The sequence below is a fragment of the Tachyglossus aculeatus genome, unplaced genomic scaffold, assembly GCF_015852505.1.
Source record: "Tachyglossus aculeatus isolate mTacAcu1 unplaced genomic scaffold, mTacAcu1.pri scaffold_78_arrow_ctg1, whole genome shotgun sequence".
Lineage (NCBI taxonomy): Eukaryota > Metazoa > Chordata > Mammalia > Monotremata > Tachyglossidae > Tachyglossus > Tachyglossus aculeatus.
This window is the reverse complement of record NW_024045093.1, coordinates 947,790-964,057: the sequence shown is the minus strand read 5'-3', so window position 1 is coordinate 964,057 and position 16,268 is coordinate 947,790. Positions and strand designations below refer to the sequence as shown.

Here is a 16,268-nt window from a genome sequence, read left to right as displayed (position 1 = left end):
CATGATTGGCGTACCTTGTTGCATTTATTGCTCAGTCCGGCCCAGTTTTCTGTTTGGGACTCTGAGTATCGGGAAGCTGTTACCCTGCAAGTTATGGATAATATTGCTAACAATATTAATCTTGGGGTGGTAGGGAAACGAAGGAACACCCAGAAAGAGTAAAATGGAAGGACCCCCTCACGCGACAGTGGCAAGGGCCAGATCCCTTATTAACGTGGGGCGGAGGGTATGCTTGTGTCTTTCCAGAAACTGAGGACCGCCCGATCTGGAACCTACAAAGAACATACGTCGTGTCCTTTCTACAGCACGTCCTCCCTCACCCTGCATACCTCAGGAACTGACAGAGAATCAGGGTACAGACCCCGCGACTCTCCCCCTGAAGGACCAGCAGCCAAGCCCTTGAAAAATGGTGATCGCCTTTCTGATCCTCGCCTACTCCACTGTTGTGATTACTGAGGACTGTTGGACTTTTGTTCCATACGCTCCGTGGGTGCGGCCAGTTACGTGGCAGGACCCGGTGGGAAATATTCTCATTAACGCTTCTGACCCTGTAGGGGGGGATGCGATTCCATGGGAAGGACCAGGAGAAGAGACACTTGTCATTGTCTCCCTCCTTGCAACTTGTACTCCTATATGTTTTTCTGCATCCACAACCCCAAGTCCGTGTCTGTCTCTACTCCCCCTAATCACTTGGGCTCAGGAAAGAGAATTGTGTGAACCCCAGCCCTGTTCGGTGTACTGTGGGGTTACCCGTTTGACTGCTGTATCCCATCGTCTGGGAACCTCACCCCCCCGTACCAGAACTTCCTTCATGTGTGTTTGCCAGCTTGTCTTGGCTGCCTTCAGAGTTGGTTTTGCCTATTTGGCAAACATGTCGACAACCTTTTCCCACGATTATTCATTTGTCCTCCCACGTATCCCCAGCCACTTTATTGAACTGGGGTGGACATGACAACCTTACTTATTTATCCCCTTTGCATGGTTATCTTGGGTTTCTGCCCACGGATGCTTTCCAGGCTTTAGGTTCCTCTTGTGCCGGAACTTCCTCCCCCTTGGACACTAGTCTTTGGCGGGGTTTTGCTGCTCTGGGTCTAATCACACTTGCTTTTGCTCTATTACCGGTCGATTACCTTCCTTCCTCTCCCCCTCGTCCCCCTCTCCATCCCCCCATCTTACCTCCTTCCCTTCCCCACAGCACCTGTATGTATGTATATATGTTTGTACACATTTGTTACTCTATTTATTTATTTATTTATTTTACTTGTACATATCTATTCTATTTATTTTATTTTGTTAGTATGTTTGGTTTTGTTCTCTGTCTCCCCCTTTTAGACTGTGAGCCCACTGTTGGGTAGGGACTGTCTCTATATGTTGCCAACTTGTACTTCCTAAGCGCTTAGTACAGTGCTCTGCACACAGTAAGCTCTCAATAAATACAATTGATGATGATTACCGGTCCCTTTCGATTCTATCCCAGTCCATATGGAAGAACGGCAAATAAGAGCATGTATATTGCCACCGCAAGCCTTCCTTGTTGGCTACCCATCCCTTATCCCCTTCCCTTCCCTCTGGAATATTACATGTGATAATTGTAGACTTACCCAATGTATATCCGTCCATGATGCCACTGCTACTATTCTTATAGTAGAACAACCTCGTCATGCTATACTACCCACTTCATTATCCCACCCTTGGGCTGAGTCCCCTGTGGATTCTGCCCTGCAGATGCTAGCTGATCATTTTCATATTCCAAAATAGTGACATCGTCGGTTTGTTGGATTGTTAATTACTGGGTTTATCGCTTTGGCATCCCTTATTATTGCTACCACCTTATCCTCTATTACCCTGCATACTGAAATAACACAGGCCTCCTTTGTTAATTCCCTTGCAAGAAATGTTTCTGGTGCTCTGCAAACACAGTTACGATTAGATAAAGACTTTACTGCTCACCTCTCTCTTCTACAGCATTCTCTTATAGAATTAGGAAATGAGGTTGATGCTCTGCACACTTAACTTTCTTTTCAACGTTGCAATTATCGTTACCCTCATATCTGTGTGACCCCATATTATTATAATGCCACATTTCCCGGGTTTTCACGGTCTGCGATCCAAAATCGACTCCAAGGAGCCTGGCATTCTTCGAATGTCTCCCTTGATATGTCACACCTTGCCTTACTCTCCGATGCTATGCAAAATACCCCTCCCTTGACCATTCCTGCTGATATTGCTTCACCGATCATTTCTGCCCTTGAGGCGGTTAATCCTTTCAATTGGCTCTCAATGCTGCTTCATAGTCTCCCATATATTATTTTGTTGATCTTGGCCCTGTTTTGCCTGCCCTGCCTTGCCCGATGGCTATCTGTCTTCCTTTGCCCGCTTCTTAGTCAACTCTATGCTTTGCAATTGTTTCAAAAACAAAAAGGGGGACTTGTGGCAGACCTAACATCTGGCCCATCAATTACTGGGTCTAAGTAGTAAGCCAGGCCCCCCCCGGCCTTTCGTACTCACAGGAAGACCTACAAGGAACTGAGAGGAAAGCTGTGGCCAAAAGGCTGGTCTCTGTTATCACAGCCTTCTACAGGTAAGAGTTACTTGTTATCGGCCCTACAGCCTTGCATAGACGGGTGGTTCTTGTTACTGGCCTTGAAGGTTACAGAATTGCTGTGTTAGCTATAAACACAGGAACATGGAAAAATACAGAATGTGACTGAAAGATACAAAAGTCTTGCTGCTTAACCCAATCAACAGTCTCCTTGTCCACCTTGAGACTCGCCTGGCGTGTGTTCTTCCATTGCGTGTGCCCATGTCCCCACTGCACCGGACACGTGGAGACAAACGGCAGCACCCTACCACGACCATCCCTAAATACCTGTTCAGAGCTGACAGGTGCAGAATTTAGAATCATCACTGTAGGAGAACCTTATCCCCTTTCCCACCCCAGCCTTACTACCCAGCCTGGGGCATGGAAATCAACCTTCCTAGAACATTTTTCCCTAGGAAAAAAATTAAAAAGTCTGTGCACTCTACATCACTGGAATTTTTTCATCTAGAGATAAAGTGAATTTTGGAAATATGCTATCTCTCTCCTTTTATATGTCATTCTTGTTTAGTTCAAAAGGAATTTTCAATTTACAGGCTTTTATAGCCTTGGAAATTCTTATAGGGGCCCTCTTCTTCTTCCTCTTCCTCTTTCTCTTCCTCCTCTTCCAAATCTTTTCTCTTCTTCATTCTTCTTTTTTATGGTATTTTTTTTAAGCCCTTACCATGTGCCAGTCACTGTGCTAAGAACCGGGGTAAATACTAGGTAATACTAGGTAATCAGGTTAAACATAGTCCCCGTTCCACATGGAGCTCACAAGTCTTAATTCCCATTTTACAGATCATGTCACAAAGGTACAGAGAAGTGACGTTACTCTCCCAGGTCGCACAGCAACAACTGGCAGAACCGGGTTTAGTACCCAGGTTCTTCTGACTTCCAGGCCCGTGCTCGATCCACTAGACCACACTGATTCTCATTGCTCTCATGGCTCTCCATCACCTCTCCCCCTCCTACCTCACCTCCCTTCTCTCCTTCTACAGCCCAGCCCACACCCTCCACTCCTCTGCAGCTAATCTCCTCACTGCGCCTCGTTGCCTATGCCGCTGTCGACCCCCGGCCCACATCATCCCCCCTGGCCTGGAATGCCCTCCCTCCCCACATCTGCCAAGCTAGCTCTCTTCCTCCCTTCAAGGCCCTACTGAGAGCTCACCTCCTCCAGGAGGCCTTCCCAGACTGAGCCCACTCCTTCCTCTCCCTTCCCCTCTTTCCTCTTTCCTCCCCTTCCTCTTTCTTCCCTTCCCCATCCCCCCTCCTTACCTCCTTCCCCTCTCCACAGCACCTGTATGTATGTATATATGTTTGTACGTATTTATTACTCTATTTATTTAATTTGTACATGTTTATTCTATTTATTTTATTTTCTTAATATGTTTTGTTTTGTTCTCTGTCTCCCCCTTCTAGACTGTGAGCCCACTGTTGGGTAGGGACCGTCTCTATATGTTGCCAACTTGTACTTCCCAAGCGCTTAGTACGGTGCTCTGCAAACAGTAAGCGCTCAATAAATGCGATTAAATGAATGAATGAATGAATGAGTATGTTATTGCTTCTCCACTACTTCAGTTTCCACTATTATTTGTCTCTACACAACCAACGCTTGAGTGTACTCTTCTAAACATTTAGGGATGGGAATATTGATGGTATTCTAAAATGGAATGTAAGCCTAAATGCGAATGTGCACACACACACACACACACACACACACACACACACATACACACACACGTACTCTGTCATTCTATGGTTGGATTACACAAATGATACTCTTTTCTCACCCTATTCGTTTTCCCTGTTCTTCTTCATGTTTTCCTTCTAGTGGCCTCTCCCCTCTTTTTATCTTTTACATTTTACATTTTCCTGCCTTTAAAAACACATTCTGATTTCTGGGCAGGAGTTTATTTTTTGGTCATTGTTATTCGACTCCTTTTAATGTACGTTTCTTTTGATTCCAGCATTTTTTCATTCTTCCCAAATACTTGGGAAATTCATTCTTACATTCATTCAATCATATTTATTGAATGCTTACTGTGTGCAGAGCACTGTACTAAGCACTTGGAAAGTACAGTACAGCAATAAAGACAGACAATCCCTGCCCACAACCGGCTTCTTCCAAAGTTCTTCCCCAAAGTCAAGGGGACTTTTTGCAAGTATTTTTTCATTGTTTTCAGGTATATCTGAATAACCTTTTTCTTCTGCTTCTCTCTTTTTTCAAGTCATTTTCCTTTCTTCTCAACTTATTTCTCCCATGTTTTCGCAGTATTTAGTATTTTCACTGTCTTTCCTGTTTTTTCACATACCCATCTTTCTCCTCCATATATTTCCCTCCTTCTGCTTTCACTCTAGTGTTTGCTGTTATAACCCTAAACCTTCTAGTTATCCATTTTTCTAATTGCTCTCTTTCGCCACACCTGGTCTCCTGGGATCTTACTCTCTGTTGCCTATTTGTACTTCCCAAGCGCTTAGTACAGTGCTCTGCACATAGTAAGCACTCAATAAATACGATTGATGATGATGATTCCTTTCCAACACCAGCAGCAAAGTGGGCAGACGAATTGAAAAAAAAAACACACCTTTTTTAAAAATAGTACTTGTTAAGTATTTATTATGTGCCAAGCATTATACTAAGTGCTGGGCTAAATAATCAAGTTGGGCACAGTCCCTGTCCCAGATGGGACTCACAGTCTAAGTAGGAGGAAGTAGTATTTAACCCCCATTTTACAGTTGAGGTAACAGAAATCAAGTGACTTGCCCAAGGTCACGTGGCAGGGGGAATTAAAACCCACATCTTTTGACTCCCAGGCCCGAGCTCCTTCCACTAAGTCACTCTGCTTCCCAGCACTTTGGATACTGTCAGTTACTCTCTTTTTCTTGATATTTATTCATTTCTCAAATTCTCCACTTTCATCCATTCCCTTACTCTTAGCACTAATTCTTGCCGTTTACCTCTTTGCCTCTTTCCTCAGTTCTGATACTTCACCTCGATTTGTTTGGATTCACTAGTAGTCCTCCAGTATCAGCTATTTCCCTCCCCACTCTTGACTGTTATTATGGCATTTGTTAATAATAATGATGACATTTGTTAAGCGCTGACTATGCGCCAAGCACTGTTCTAAGCCCTGGAAGTGCTTGCTATTCATTCTTTCAATCATATTTATTGAGCGCTTACTGTATACAAAGCACTGTACTATATTCATTCATCAATTCATTCAATCACATTTTATTCATTCAATCATATGTATTGAGCGTTTACTGTGTGCAGAGCACTGTACTAAGAGCTTGGAAAGTACAACTTGGCAACAGTGACAATCCCTACCCAACAATGGGCTCACAGTCTAGAAGGGGGAGACAGACAACAAAAGAATAACATCAATAACATCAAAATAGATAAATGCTATTGAGTGCATAATGTGTGCAGAGCACTGTACTAAGTGCTTGGAAGTACAATTTTGCAACAGATAGAGACAATCCCTTCCCAACAACGGTGGGGGAGGCAGAGAACAATACAAAACAAGTAGACAGGCATCAGTAGCATCAAAGTAGAATTGTAGATATTTGGGAGAGTTCTATATAACAATAAATAAATACATTCTCATTCCATAGTGAGCTTCCATGTGTCAAGCACTATTCTATGTGATGGGGTAGATACTAAATCGTCATGTCAAACATAGTCACTCTATCCCATAAGACTCCAGTTTTGGTAGGAGGGTGAACAGGCATTGAATTCCCATTTTAAAGATGAAGAAACTGAGGCACAGAGCAGTTAAGTGACTTGCCCAAGGCCATAGAACAGACAAGTGATAGGGCCAGAATTTGAACTAGGGTCAGCTGAGTTCTAGGACTGTGCTTTATCCACTAGACCAAGATGCTCCACATTAGAAGGCATTTTTTTCTCAGTTGAGGTGCATTGTGTTTTCAATTTTTTCACAGTGGTGACCTCCCCCCGTTCCTTGAGGTCATCCGGGGAGGTTGCAATTTGGAGTAGGTTGTTCTGTGCTCCCCTCCAATCATTTCTGGGTTGTAACTAGAGGGATAAGCTTAGCACTGGCTGGCTATCTTTTTCTATATCTAGTTTTTGTAGGTGGGTGTTATATGTGAAAAAATATTTTATAATTTCCCTGTATAGCACCTGAGTTTGATTCCTCCCAGTAACATCACCCAATGTGGAAACCGCGACATCCAACCCCTGAGAAACATTCTAAAGAATTCTAGTAGATTAAAATATTTATTAAGTGCTTATTGTGTGCACAGCACTGGACTGAGGGCAGGGAAAGAAAAGAACCGGTGGAAATTGGACATAGAGCCTGTCCCTCGTGGGCCTCACAGAGCCCAGGCTTGGAAGTCAGAGGTTGTGGGATCTAATCCTGGCTCTGCCACTTGTCAGCTGTGTGACCTTGGGCAAGTCACTTAATTTCTCTGTGCCTCAGTTACTTCATCTGTAAAAGGGGGATGAAGACTGTGAGCCTCACGTGGGACAACCTGATTACCTTGTATCTACCCCAGTGCTTAAAAGAGTGTTTGGCACATAGTAAGTGCTTAACAAATACCAACATTATTATCATTATTATTATTGTTAACAGTCTAAATGGGGAGAAGGGATTGGAGACAGAAACTCCAGGAGTTGATACATTGAAACACAACATAAAAGGATAAACAAAATAATCTCCAAGTCTCGGAGGTGATGGAAGGAACAGCTTTTATCCATGGCCCGGTGTGTATGGAATATGCCAGGAGTCGGGATCCTGGATGGTGGAAGGGAAAGGAGCAGTTACCCTGGAAGCTTTTCTCTGTGGCAATGGAGGAATGGGATGTGAGCAGGGGAAGCTTTTATCCCCATCCTGGTGCGAGGAGATAATGCTGAGAGTAAGGACCCTCGGTGGAGGGAGGGAAGGTGGGAGTTACCATGTGCTTTTCCCAGTAGTGATGGAGGGATCTGAGAGAATGCAGGAGTCGCTTGTATCCTGGTGCACAGATCAGGCTGGGAGCAGGGACCCACGGGGGAGGGAGGGTAGGTGTTAGTTACCACAGTGCTTTTCTCGGAGAATATGGAAGAAACCTGAATTGAAATAGCAATGGAAGAAATCAAGTGCATTCAGCCGAATCCAAATTAGGAAGCATCTACTATCTTCTGTCAGTTGTAAAAACTTAGACAAGTCGAAGGATGTGCACCCCTCTCTGTCTTTCTGCCTCTCTCTCTTCATATTAATTCTATGTATCTAAATTTCTTAATTTCAAGATGGCCCTAATGGAAAATACCATAATAATCAAGGTTTAATAAGACTTTGGTTCAAAACAGAGCTTTTACAATTCTGATCGACTACACTGATCACCTCTGTCAGAGAGATAATCTTTCCAGATACACTACCTGGGAAAGGGGAGGCACAATTGTGAATATTTACCTGGATGGAGATGTTCAAAATAAATTAAACCTTTTCTCAAGGCAACTCTGGACCCACAGTCATTACTTTCTCACTTTTTTCAGGTTTCCTCCAACAACCCTAATGAATATGGATTTTGGGAAGGGTAGAGGAAACTCTTGAGGGAATCAGAATCTGGAGTTTGTATTTCAGAGCCCTTCAACTCTTTTTACTGATCAACCAAATTAATGTTTAGAGAGGCTGGGCTCTTGGATCAATATAGTTAAATCTCAGTAAACCATGTTTTTAATCATTTCAGGCACAAAGTTCTTGGTGTGTTTTCACCACTTGAAAAACTAAATGGGAAATAAGAAAAACATCACAGAATTCATTCTCTTGGGACTTATGCAAGATCAGAACGTTCAGATATTTTGCTTTGTGCTGTTTTCGTTCTGTTGCATTGTACTCTTAATGGGAAATCTTCTCATTCTCATCACCGTTAGATGCAGCCGTCTTATCAACCAACATATCATCATCATCATCATGGTATTTGTTAAGTGATTCCTATGTGCAAAGCACTGCTCTAAGCACTGGGGGGATACAAGGTGATCAGGCTGTCCTGCGTGAGACTCACAATCTTAATCCCTATACCTCATCTATTTTATAGATGAGGTAAATGAGGCACAGAGAAGTTAAGTGACTTGCCCAAAATCACACAGCTGACAAGTGGTGGAGCTGGAATTAGAACATATGTATTATTTCCTGGCACACTTGTCTTCTATAGACGTGTGCTATACTTCTACAGTTACCCCCATACTGATCCAGGACTTACTCGCTCAAACAAAAGTCATTACTTTCGACAATGGCATGTTGCAACTCTTAAGCACGCCCTTCTTTATGTGCATCCAGGTCTTTATTCTTCCGGCAGTGGCCTTTGACTGATATGTGGCCATCTGCAGACCTCTACACTATGTGGTCATCATGAGTAGGAAAAAATGCAAACTCCTGATCTTGGTTTCCTGGGTGGGTGATTCCATCCACACATTTCCCTGATTGTTCATCGTTTTTCAGTTGCTCTTCTGTGGTCTTAATGAGGGTGATCACTACTTCTGTGAAATTTCTCCCTTGCTGAACGTCACCTGCATGGATACCTACCTTGTGGGCACCCTGCTTGTGGCAAATTCGGGTATGGTGCCCTTGGTCACTTTCATCATCTCGTTGGTTTCCTATGTCATCACATTGTTTTCCCCAAAAACCCATTCAGCAGAAGGGCACCGCAAAGCCCTCTCCACCTGCGGGTCTCACATCGCAGTGGTCATCCTATTCTTCATGCCTTCCATCTTCACCTACCTGCGGCCCCCCCTCCAGCTACTCTGAGGAAAAGGTGTTTTCCCTCTTTTACACAATCATCCCACCCTTGTTCAATCCTTTAATTTACTCACTGAGAAACACAGAGATGAAAAATGTCATGAAAAAGGTCTGGTGTAGAAAGGTGTCTTCAGAAGGTAAACTTAATTAGCGACATTCCTTCACTGGGAGTCCACTCCGAGGAAGGGAAAGCGAATTCTGACTGAACCTAATTAACAAGTTGAAATATCCCTTCAATGTCCAGCATGCTGAATCGACAATATTCAATGGAAACAAGGTCCCCAGACTCCGTGTATTCCATATATGACTGATTTGCTTTTCATTAATCCTTAATGGAAAGTGAAAGTGGATTTGCCTCCATTTTTAGACCGTAGGCTCTTTGTGGGCGGTGAACATGTCTATCAACTTTATTGTGCTCTCTCAAGGGCTTAATACAGTGCATTGCACACAGTAAGCACTCAATAAATACGATTGAATGAATGAATAAATACCATCTATTGATTGACTTGGGGAATGCGATTAACCTCTTGGACTATTATCTGGTGTGTGTTATATTCTGTGTGATTCTCATTCACTTGGGGAAATTCTACTTTTGTGCTAAGGTGGTATGATTGGACTATACTGCTATGTTATACTCTCCCAAGCACTTAGTACAGTGCTCTGCACACAGGTAGTGCTCAGTAAACACGACTGAATGACTGAATTTTCTGCTCAGGAGGAAGAACGTTACCTAAATTAATTGTCTTCACCTCCAGAAATGCTTTACTGCACAGAAAATTATCTTCCCTAACAAACCCCATTTCAAAAGGCTTACCCATTAATAAAGTAATATGTTCCGCAATAGGACTGGAGCAGGTACCTGCCTTAACCTAATGCCTTCCTGAATGTTAGTTCTCTTACTCAAACCCTAACTCCCTGCAGGGGCAGAAAGCTCATAAACATTTTTAAGTTGGGATTCTCTACCATGTACTAGACTGCGATAATAGAAATGCCAGTTGAGAAAAGGGGATAGTCTCAAATTGCTCCACTGAAGGGCTTCACTAGGTGAAATGTGTGTCTTGCATTGAATAGAGTTGAATTTATAATGTGGCACTGTTATTTTTATTCTTTCTCTGCCAAACTGAAAACTCCTTAAGGTTGGGCCAGTGCTTAGTCACTTTTGCCATATCCCCATGTGTCTACTTCAGCACTCTCTGCAGAATATACAATCAATAAATCATTTTCCTAATGATGAGCTTTGTGGCTGATTGTGTTTCAGGATCTCTGTGTTCAGGACCACCTTTTTCCATTTGGCTATGGGTCATATAATGCTCTGAAAGCTGTGTGGGTCTCCTCTAGTAGGATCGTGTCTTATAACTACATAGAGAGTTGGTCAGTTACTATAGATTTACTATACTTTACTAGTATGCTATATTGTATACTATAGTATTCAATACTAGCATACTATAGTATACTATACTAGTTCAAGTATATGGCTTTCTATCTATAGTTACTATACATATTTAGATTAGGATGAAAGTTGACTGCCCTCAGTCTCACTTGGAAAAGCAGCGTGATATAGTGGGAAGAATATGGGCCTGGGAATCAGAGAACATGGGTTCTAATCCTGGCTGTGCCACTTGCCTGCACTATGAGCCAGGCCAAGTCACTTAATGTCTCTGTGCCTCAGTATCTTCACCTGCAAAATGGGGATTCAGTGTCTGTACTCCCTCCTACTTAGGCTGTGATCCCCATGTAGGACAGGGACTGTGTCCGACCTGATTATCTTATATTTACATATAAGATATTTACAGTATCTTATAGTTACCCCAACACTTAGTACTGCACCTGATATGTAGTGAGTGCTTAATGAATGTCACAATTATTATTATTATAATTGTTGTTGTTATAATTATTCTTCGTAGGAGTAATAATGGTATTTATTAAGAGCCTACTGAGTACAATGCACTGTACTAAGCCCGTGGGAAAGCATACCAGAAGCACAAGGCAAAGTACCTGTCCACGAGGAGCTAACACTCTAATGGAGGAGATGGAGATTCAAAAGAAATAAATTTAATGTAAATATATTGAATTTTGGTTTTTGTGGGTTGTTTTTATGGCATTTGTTAAGCACTCACTACGTGCCAGGTACGGTACTAAGTTCTGGTTGGATAGGGCTCACAGTCTTAATCCCCCTTTTACGGATGTGGTAACCGAGGAACAGAGAAAGTGAAGTGATTTGCCCAAAGTCATCCGGCCTTAACAAAAGGCAGAGCTAGGAATCGAATCCAGGTCCTTCTGACTCCCAGGCCTGTGCTCAATCCATTAGGCCATGATAATTCTCTGAATGTTCAAAGGAATATACAAATGACGCTATATGGATGTGCCCAGATATTGTGAAAATATTTCATTCTCTCAATAGGTTTGCCACAGCGAGATTTGAGATGGAGTAAGTCCTTTGAAGAAGGGTGTTCTAGAAGATTCTATGCTGTCCCCCAAAGCAGCCTCCAACTTTTGGCTAATACAAAAATGTGTCACCCCATTTCCAGGTAAGTATGGCAAGGTGGTTGGAAAAATGCCCTAGGGAAACCGCGATCCACAAAAGCTCTACCACTTCTAACCAGAATTCCTCCCTGCCTAGATCCATGTGATCTCGTTATTAATTAGGGAACAGATTATCCTGAGAGGGAACAATATTACTTCCTGCTCTACAGCTTTACAGATGAGGAACTGTGACAGAGAAGTTAAGTGACTTATCCAAGGTCATACAGCAGTCAGATGACAGTCAGAATTAGAACCCAGGTCCTCTGTATGCACTACCCATCTCGAATGAATAAAATTGAGGTTTTGTCACTTCTTTTTATTTTTCCTTGGGGCATTCCTCCTTTTTCACCTTTCTAGAATCTCAATTTCCATTTTGATTAATAAATGGAATTTATTGAGTGCTTACTGTGAGCAGGGCACTGTATTAAGCACTTGGGAGAGTACAGCATAACAATATAATATGTTTCCACTAGGTGGCAATCTTCTGCTGTGTGACCTTGGGCAAATCACTAAATTTCTTTGTACTTCATCTGTAAAATAGGGATTAAAATTGTGAGCCCAACGTGGGACAACCTGATTACCCTGCATCTACCCCAGCGCTTAGAACAGAGCTTGGTATATAGTATGTGCTCAACAATTGCCATAATTATTATTATTACCTTTATATTTGTTCCAACAGATCGCAGCTTCTGAATGGCTGAGGAAAATTACACAGTTCTGAGGGAGTTCATTCTTATGGGATTCACCGAGTCCCTGATGCTGAAGAGAATACTTTTTGTGCTATTTCTCGGCATTAATCTCATCACATTAATGGGGAATCTGGGGATGACGGGATTAGTCAGAGTGGAATCCCAACTCCACACCCCAATCAATCAATCAATCAATCGTATTTATTGAGCGCTTACTATGTGCAGAGCACTGTACTAAGCGCTTGGGAAGTACAAATTGGCATCACATAGAGACAGTCCCTACCCGATAGTGGGCTCACAGTCTAAAAGGGGGAGACAGAGAACAGAACCAAACATACCAACAAAATAAAATAAGTAGGATAGAAATGTACAAGTAAAATAAATAAATAAATAAATAAACAGAGTAATAAATATGTACAACCATATATACATATATACAGGTGCTGTGGGGAGGGGAAGGCGGTAAGGCGGGGGGATGGAGAGGGGGACGAGGGGGAGAGGAAAGAAGGGGCTCAATCTGGGAAGGCCTCCTGGAGGAGGTGAGCTCTCAGCAGGGCCTTGAAGGGAGGAAGAGAGCTAGCTTGGCGGATGGGCAGATGGAGGGCATTCCAGGCCCGGGGGATGACGTGGGCCGGGGGTCGATGGCGGGACAGGCGAGAGCGAGGTACAGTGAGGAGATTAGTGGTGGAGGAGCGGAGGGTGCGGGCTGGGCAGTAGAAGGAGAGAAGGGAGGTGAGGTAGGAGGGGGCGAGGTGATGGAGAGCCTTGAAGCCCAGGGTGAGGAGTTTCTGCCTGATGCGCAGATTGATCGGTAGCCATTGGAGGTTTTTGAGGAGGGGAGTGATATGTCCAGAGCGTTTCTGGACAAAGATAATCCGGGCAGCAGCATGAAGTATGGATTGAAGTGGAGAGAGACACGAGGATGGGAGATCAGAGAGAAGGCTAGTGCAGTAGTCCAGACGGGATAGGATGAGAGCTTGAATTAGGAGGGTAGCGGTTTGGATGGAGAGGAAAGGGCGGATCTTGGCAATGTTGCGGAGCTGAGACCGGCAGGTTTTGGTGACGGCTTGGATGTGAGGGGTGAATGAGAGAGCGGAGTCGAGGATGACACCAAGGTTGCGGGCTTGTGAGACGGGAAGGATGGTAGTGCCGTCAACAGAGATGGGAAAGTCAGGGAGAGGACAAGGTTTGGGAGGGAAGACAAGGAGCTCAGTCTTTGACATGTTGAGCTTTAGGTGGCGGGCGGACATCCAGATGGAGATGTCCTGAAGGCAGGAGGAGATGCGAGCCTGGAGGGAGGGGGAGAGAGCAGGGGCAGAGATGTAGATCTGGGTGTCATCAGCGTAGAGGTGATAGTTGAAGCCGTGGGAGCGAATGAGGTCACCAAGGGAGTGAGTGTAGATTGAGAACAGAAGGGGACCAAGCACTGAACCTTGGGTAACTCCCACAGTAAGAGGATGGGAGGGGGAGGAGGAGCCTGCAAAAGAGACTGAGAAAGAACGACCAGAGAGGTAAGAGGAGAACCAGGAGAGGACGGAGTCTGTGAAGCCAAGGTCAGATAACGTGTTGAGGAGAAGGGGGTGGTCCACAGTGTCAAAGGCAGCTGAGAGGTCGAGGAGGATTAGGACAGAGTATGAGCCGTTGGATTTGGCAAGCAGGAGGTCATTGGTGACCTTTGAGAGCGCAGTTTCCGTGGAATGAAGGGGACGGAAGCCAGACTGGAGGGGGTCGAGGAGAGAGTTGTTGTTGAGGAATTCTAGGCAGCGCGTGTAGACAACTCGTTCAAGGAGTTTGGAAAGGAATGGTAGGAGGGATATGGGACGATAACTAGAAGGTGAGGCGGGGTCAAGAGAGGGTTTTTTTAGGATGGGAGAGACATGGGCATGTTTGAAGGCAGAGGGGAAGGAACCAGTGGAGAGTGAGCAGTTGAAGATGGAAGTTAGGGAGGGGAGAAGGGATGGAGCGAGAGATTTCATAAGATGAGAGGGAATGGGGTCAGAAGCACAGGTGGCCGGAGTAGCACTTGAGAGGAGGGAGGAGAGTTCCTCTGAGGATACTGCTGGGAAGGATGGGAGAGTAGCAGAGAATGTTGAGAGCCGGGGGGTTGGAGAAAGGGGGGAAGAGACTTTGGGGAGGTCGGACCTGATGGATTTAATTTTGTTAATGAAGTAGGAGGCCAGATCGTTGGGGGTGAGGGAAGGAGGAGGGGGAGGAACCGGGGGCCTGAGAAGGGAGTTGAATGTACGGAAGAGCTGGCGGGGGTGATGGGCATGGGTGTCAATAAGGGAGGAGAAATAGTTTTGTCTGGCAGAAGAGAGGGCTGAGTTAAGGCAGGAAAGGATAAACTTGAAGTGAACGAGGTTGGCATGGTGCTTAGACTTTCGCCAGCAGCGTTCGGCAGCTCGAGCATAAGAGCGAAGGAGGCGGACAGTGGCAGTGATCCAGGGCTGTGGGTTAGTGGTGCGAGAGCGGCGAAGGGAAAGGGGAGCGAGCGAGTCTAGCTGAGTAGAAAGGGTAGAGTTGAGAGCAGTAATCTGATCATCAAGACTGGGTAGAGAGGAGAGGGCGGCGAGGTGGGGTGTGAGGCGTTCCGAAAGATGGGTGGGGTCCAGAGAGCGGAGATCTCTGTGAGGGAGTAATACGGATTTACAGGGGAAAGGAGTGTGAGTGAGGAGGCAGGTGAGAAGATTATGATCAGAGAGAGGGATCACAGAGTTGGTGAGGGTGGACACAGTGCAGCGGTAGGAGATGATGAGGTCGAGGGTATGACCAAGTTGGTGAGTGGGTGAGGTGGGGTGGAGGAAGAGGTTGTACCCCAATGTACTTCTTCCTCAGTAACTTATCCTGTGTGGATGCCTGCTACTCCTTGACCATCGCCCCCAAGATGCTGGTGAAGTTCTTAGTGAAAAGAAAACCATTTCACTCAGTGGATGTGCTACCCAGTTTTGCTTCTTCATCATTTTCAGCACAATGGATATCCTGCTCCTGGCCGTCATGGCTTATGACCATTACACTGCCATCTGCAACCCTCTGCTTTACCCAGCGATGGTGTCGAGGCAGACATGCTTCCTACCGGTGGCGGGTTCCTTTTTAGGAGGGAGCCTGAGCTCTCTGATTCACACCAGCTTTATCTTCCAGCTATCCTTCTGCCACTCCAGCATCATCCACCATTACTTCTGTGATATCCCTCCTCTATTAGCCCTCTCCTGCTCTGACACCGAATCATCGAAATCCTGATTTTTGCCCTAGGGAGTTTGGAATTGGTAGTCTCGCTTTTGACCATCTTTTCTCTTACTTGCTCATCCTTGTGACCATCCTGAGGATCCACTCGGCCGAGGGCAGACGCAAAGCCTTGTCTACCTGAACCTCCCACCTGACAGCAGTCGTTCTATTGTACAGGATGCTGATCTTCGTGTACTTGCTACCCAGCTCCAGCTCAGTGCTGGATCGGGAATCGGTGATGTCCGTGATCCCCATGTTAAGCCCTCTGATCTATAGCCTGAGGAACCGGGAGGTAAAAAAAATGCCCTGAGAAGAATCCTGGAGTGAAAACTGGTGTCTTGGTCTAGGTGCTGATCTGACTCATCCGTGATGTCCCGATGATGAGTAAAGGGAATGTCTTCTAGACATTTTTCATTCTGTAATCTGAGACTTTCTCTGGAAAAGACCCCAAAATACAACCAGAGGCACCATGTTAATGGCGATGGTTGGGGAAAACAGGATGCTTTGCAAAACAAC

The 16,268-nt window shown here is 44.8% G+C and overlaps 1 pseudogene; it reads left to right on the top strand.

Annotated features, from left to right (window-relative positions):
- The first annotated feature begins 8,310 nt into the window (after positions 1 to 8,310).
- On the top strand, positions 8,311 to 15,767 carry LOC119924035 (annotated as a pseudogene).
- The last annotated feature ends 501 nt before the right edge of the window (positions 15,768 to 16,268 follow it).